The sequence below is a fragment of the Etheostoma spectabile genome, chromosome 1 (assembly GCF_008692095.1).
Source record: "Etheostoma spectabile isolate EspeVRDwgs_2016 chromosome 1, UIUC_Espe_1.0, whole genome shotgun sequence".
Classification (NCBI taxonomy): Eukaryota; Metazoa; Chordata; class Actinopteri; order Perciformes; family Percidae; genus Etheostoma; species Etheostoma spectabile.
The window spans coordinates 28,909,296-28,915,745 of NC_045733.1; the positions used below are offsets into that span (position 1 = coordinate 28,909,296).

At 41.1% G+C, this 6,450-nt stretch overlaps 1 protein-coding gene and 1 long non-coding RNA gene across 2 annotated transcripts in view; both read right to left on the reverse strand.

Annotated features, from left to right (window-relative positions):
- Positions 1-4,568, reverse strand: part of LOC116693794 (uncharacterized) — a 22,127-nt gene extending 17,559 nt beyond the window's left edge. The window contains exons 1-2 of the long non-coding RNA XR_004332989.1: positions 4,559-4,568; positions 469-472 (exon numbers count right to left, since the gene is read on the reverse strand). This is a non-coding gene — a long non-coding RNA (uncharacterized LOC116693794). The remainder of the gene's footprint in view (positions 1-468; positions 473-4,558) is intronic.
- The window catches only part of LOC116693743 (protein kinase C-binding protein NELL1), a 296,583-nt gene that overhangs the window by 153,910 nt on the left and 136,223 nt on the right, over positions 1-6,450 (reverse strand). The gene's annotated exons all lie outside the window — the stretch shown is intronic.

Below are 6,450 nucleotides of genomic sequence, written 5' to 3' on the forward strand. Positions count from 1 at the left end.
TACTTTTCACCATTGCAACACCTTAATTATGTAAATACTGTATCATACTATTCCTTTAACTATGTAAATATCCACACTCCTGATATTTCTGTATTTCTTTAATTATATTTCTACTATTTGTGCAACTGTAACACAGAGTTTCCCTTCGGAGTAGGGCTGTGCAATTAATTGAATTTCGGTTTCGGTTTCGATTTTGGCATCCAACGATTACCAAAATAGTACAATCGAGTAAAAACGATTATTTGCCATTATGTTTGTTTTGTAATTTCCTCGTGTGTTCTGATGGAGCGCGCGCACCACGTCATGCGCACATCCGCCCCTCCGAAGCCAAACGCTTTCAGCCTACACTGTCAGGGAGGCAGGTCGCGTGCAGTTACTCGCTGGAATTTAAAAACTTAGCGAGAGTAAAGATGGCAGAAAGGAGGGCAGCCACAGCAGAGCGTTGGTAAGCAAAAAGGCAAAACCAACTCCACTGTTGGGAACAGTTGGCTTCGAGGAATCGACGACGAGCAGAAACATGCTACGTGCAAGATTTACTACATGGTAGTGGCTGCAAGTAAGGACACCACGAATTTGTTTAACCACTTGAAATTAAACACAGAGTGACTATGACAATTTAATAAAGAAACAGAAACGGCAATTAACTCCCTCAACATCCTCCGTGACCCAGACATCCATAACAAACACTCTGTACAGCGCAACTCCTTATCTGTTGAATTCGGAAAGGCACAAAATAATAACAGAGTCTGTTGCCTATTATTTATCTAAAAGATATGCTCTAATATTTAACTTATTAGCTTTTAATGCTGGCCGCTGATGGATGGGCCAGCCTTTTATATTCGTGGATTGAGTTGCTTTTGTTTATATTTTGCCAAAATGTTGCCTACTTGTTTTAAAGAGTTGTGGAAGTAAATACAGGAATAACTCTTTTATACTTTGATTTGAAATTTATATTTATTTTATTTTATAGTTCAAAAAGTAGCCTACAATAATATGTACAATGTTTTAAGAATTGTTGAAGGTGTCTTTTTAATAAATGCAACACGTTTTCCAAGTCTGTGCAATATCTTGTTACATAATCGTGATTTCAATATTTACCAAAATAATCGTGATTATGATTTTTCCCTAAATCGAGCAGCCCTACTTCGGAGATCAATAAAGTATTTCTGATTCTGATTCTGAAGTCTGAGATACGTTCATGCCTGAGACCTCAGCTTTACAAAAAAATTGTTACTGCTTAAATTGAGGTTTGTCAGTCTTAAATGTTGCTCCTCCGAAGAAAAAAAAAACATTACAGTAGTGATAAGATCTTTGCCTTAAGTATTACATTTTTCAACGAGGAATAGCGGTGTATGCAGCTTTACTGTGTGATAAAGACAATCTGCCTATCACTTTGGCAATCTGATGACATATCACAAACGAGCTAATAGAGAATAGCAAATTGTCCTAACGCTTGGGGTAAAACACGGATACATGCTAATTAAATAAAACAGGCCTTCAGGTAATATGCACTCGCTCCCATTAGGCTCCTTGGAGCAAATACGTTTTGCAGGCTTGCTGGAGCTTTCAGGCTTGATTCCAAAGGAAATTGGAATATTTTAGCCCCGTAGACCATGCAGAGTAGCAAGCCAGCAAGCCCTGTGGCTCGAGGATTACCACCCCAATCCCCTCCAGCTCAGAAATGGTCCTGAAAATGAATGGGAATAAGCAGGGATAAATAACCATATGAGGAATGAGGCGAGGGAACAGAGCGATGCCAAGGACAGCGTTGCATGCAGTCAGTGTAGTGCAGATGGCAGAGATGGATGCCACCCAGAAGAGAGTTAGAAAAGTGGGACATGGGGAGAGGAAGGACTCAGAGGAGTAGCAATACATACATAGACACACACACACACACACACAGTATTTCAGTGAAATGACTGTAATTCATGACAGGTCTATCACTGACCTTTTACCAGAGTGCTCACCCACTGTGACTCCGGCAGACTTCTGCCAGTGTTGCACAGTGGGCCGAGTCAATCCACCCGCTGAACACAGAGAAGCTGTCCTCACGGTCTCAGTATTTCAGGAACATGGGCAAAGCTTGGCTAGCACTAATGCTTGTACTTCCCAACACTGTCCTCTCTTTCATTATCTCTGTTTGAGCAGTGAAAAGAGGGCTTTTGTTGTTATTTTTAACCCTGTCCGTCCGTCTGTCCATCTCCTTGTTTGTTCGCACACAGGAAGGTTTTTATGTACTTAAGGATGATATCAGATTCATTTTTACTGGGATCTTCGCCATCGAATTTATCAGTTATTATAACTTTATGCTAACCACCTTATTTGCTTAATTGTGGCATAGCTATATTAGTAAGATAAATCAAAGTCAATTCCGGGAGGATTGACGCTTTGAACAAATAAGCTTGGCTAATCTGTGTGTTTGCTTAAAACCCATAAAATACACCGACTGTGTTTCTGGCCCAGTCTGACTTGTTTTGAGCAATGTTGCCGCCTCCAAGATTTCAGCAATTAACTTAGTAAGTACACTGTTACGATAAAACCTGTGGGCCAAATGTACAAAATTCAAGTTGCAATAAACTGGAATTATCCTTTAACCGGTGTAGTTTTGGTTTAAACAATGCCCTGTTCCACACTCACACAGCTGATTGAATTCACCCAACATTTCAGAGTATAACCAAAGTCTAATCTGTTGGCCACTGAGCAGCTCACTGGAGCAGTTTGGAGTTAGGGGTCTTGCTCAAGGGTTCCTTAGTTGTGGTAATAAGGGAGCGGTTTCTGTTTCCCCACTGACATTTATCCTGCTGGTCGGGGGATCGAACCATTGACCTTTCTAGCTAGACTTTAGCACATATACTGTATATGTCTTGACCTGTGGATCAGCTGGTGAGATCTCCATGGTGACCCAGCCTTAAATAGAGACCTATTGTAATACAGTAATGGAGTCCTGTGACGGTCAGTTCATTCTGGATTGGAATGATGCCAACATTGTAGGAAAGCAGGACTCCTATGTAAAATTTTAAAGAAATGCCAGACTTTATAATAGTGAATGGATGAAAATGCATTCCCCTTGACAGTTTTTTTGGCTTTCTACATATAATACAGGTGGCCTTAACTTGTCAAATAACTGTTAAGGGTTCATTAAAATAGTCTGCAATGAATCTTTGTAATCTTATATTAATATTAATACAAGGTATATCTATTTTACCCAGTCGCTGTTGTAAAAATATTATTATTCTTCTTGAATGTGCAGTATCATGCTACAATATATGTATATTTTACAAACGCATATCTAGGTTATCAGCTGTTTGTAACAATTATATTTTAATGAATATTGTTTTTGTTATATACATTTTTTCTTCCTTTTTTATTTTCTTTCTTTTATACGTCATTTATTGTTTCTGTATGCAGTGTCATTAGCAATGCTATGCTACCTAAATTATATAAATTTCTTAAAATGAAAAAAAATTAAAAATAAAAACATCTCTACAAGACGTTCTAGCCCTATTATTTTTTTTGGGGGGGGGCATTTTTAGGCCTATATTTGCCCGGACAGCTGAACACATGAAAGGGGCGAGAGAGGGGGGGACTGACATACAGTGAAGAGCCACAGGTCGGAGTAAACCTCTATATATGGGCGCCCGCTCTACCATCTGAGCTATATGGGCGCCCGAGCAACATGGGCATTTTAACACTATTAAGTACAGGCATTGTCCTGTCTTCTGGTGTATTCAGGTGCTGGCGGGAATGTCTAGGACTTTCGAGTTGATTACTAAACAGGTGTTCTGTCTGGGAAGACAATCAACAAACTTTTATGAAGGGCACAGCTTACAGGAAGTTGTTGGCAGAGGCTTGCACTGCTGCCTTTTAGCTTGTCCTTGTCTTTAGCTACCTTACTTACTGCCTGTCCTCTTTGTATCCCCCCCCCCCCGACCCAGTCTTTCCACAATATACAGAATATACTGAGGAGGAGCGGGCGCTGTTGCTCATTCGTTCCCTGTCATTACATCCTCGTTTTTACACGGCGGAGGCAGAGTTCCCACAGAGAACCTGATTGATTCACAGAAGTACAAACACAGCCAATTACTCTTTAATGCTACCGAGTGAGAGCCAATTCAGCCAGAGGCGCTCGCCAATGTCACAAAAGACAGACGCATGCCGCCGCTCCCATGATCACAGGCTGAATAAAGACAAGGATTATCTAAACTGCTCCCAATCAATACGCCACTTTCTTTTGCATCATGCCTTTCAGCGCATATCACATTAGCTCTCATCAGCGCTACATGGAGAACATTAATGGTAATGACTTGACAATGAAGTGGTCTGCGGTAAAGAATGAGTAAAACCTTTGCAACGCATCACATGTGCATTTCCATGTTTATCTGGCTCCTGGTGTTACGTGTGACCAAACTCAGCAGGAAAAAGTAAGCAGGAGCTGTCAGTTTTAGCGGATTAGCTGTAGCACATAAAGGGCAGGTGCTGCACTCCGGGTAGAGAAACATTGTGTGTCCCTGAGCTTATCTAAAAACCCAGGACAGTCTCACACACTACACACACACACACATCCACACACACACACACACACACACACACACACACACACACACACACACACACACACACACACACACACACACACACACACACACACACACACACACACACACACACACACCACACACCCCCAACACCCCCCAACCACACCCCCACACACACACACACACACACACACACACACACACACACACACACACACACACCTACTGTGGAAGTCATGCAGGCAGGCTCTGCCCTTGATTAGCACATTTCCAACCTCTGTGGATATGATTCCTGCAGATTTGCACTCCCACGGATCTATCTGTATTTCTGTCTGTTTGTATCTGTAGCCCCCCACCTCCATGAATCCGCCCATTTGTGTGGCTGTCAGTCTGTGTACTGGACTGACCCACCCAGAAGCCAAATGCCCGGCTCATCTCTGCTCATCTGCAAACATATGTAGGATAACAGCCCCTCTATCGGCCCCACCAACATGTAGAGGCAAGATGGGTAAAATCCCCCTCGAATTACTTCCTAAATCGTAATTCATCCTCGGTCCCGGGTATATAGAATATGGATTCAACGTTATCAGCTGTGAACATCTCAGCAATCCGGCCTCAGGACATGAGGACAGACTATTTGGGAAGCGATTACTGAACCAGCAACCAAAAACTCCAAGAGCGAGTTCAGAGTAATTGAAAGGACAATCAAAACAAAGACACCTAAAAAAAGCTCAGTTCTCCCGAAAAAGAATTGCTGAGGTTTTTAGATATCCGTCTGAGATTTCTGCCACCATCCCTATACCATGGAGGTGAGTGCATTGAAAAATCAACGCTGATCAGCAGTTTTCAGTTGACTGAGTAATTACTGAGTAATTTATCTCCAAGAAAACTGTCTGCAGTGAGGTCTGTACATTATCAAGAGAGAACAGGATGTGTTTCTATTCAATTTATGTAAGAAGGAGACCAATAAAAACACATGATTATACATGAGTTAAAAGTACCAGAATTAGCCTAAAGGCTATTTTTCATTGGTTGTTATGTAGTGTCAAATAGGTGTCTTTGTTGTACAATGCTTTTAAAAACAAAAATCTCCAAAGGGTGCAATCGAGGTAAAAACTGACTTCCTTAAAAACGTTTTTTTAGTGTGATAAAACTGTATATTTTCTTATTAGAGATAAGAAATCTTGTAAAGCACCAAATGAATTGGGACGTTAAAATGTTTCAAGGTAACTGGTCTTTGTCACAGTAAGATTTAATTAGAGATATATAGATTATATTATACATATTATATAATATAATATAATATATATATATATATATATATATATATATATATATATGTGTGTGTGTGTGTGTGTGTGTGTGTGTAATTGTTGGGGCATTTTCAGCCTTTATTTTGATAGGACAGCAGAAGACATAAAACAGGAGAGAGAAGGAGGAATGACATGCAGCAAAGGGACGCAGGTCGGAGTCAGACATGGGCCTGCACCGTTGAGGAGTAAACCTCTATGTTATGGGCGCTGCACCAACTAAGTATCCGGGCACCCAAGATATTTAATTTCTTTAGCAACTGTAGATCTGAAGTAGTAAGAAAAGTGATTGGCATGGCTGTCACACTCGCACCCAAAACTCCTATTAACACTAGATGGCCAGCCAAGTAGGATTGCGTAGTGCAGAGTATTGACTTTGGACTTGTACTGCAATAAAAACAATAGTAAATGTACGTAAAAGGTGGAGGTTGGGGGTGTGGCCTTGACTAACTGCCACTTTGCTCGTTTGAAAGCCATAATGTCTCTCTCTCATGGGTGGGGCAAATTCTCTGGGTGGGCAAAGCAGAGAAAGGGGAGGTAAGATTCCAGATCGGCCCATCTGAGCTTTTATTTTCTCGAAGACAGAGCAGGATACCCAGGGCTCG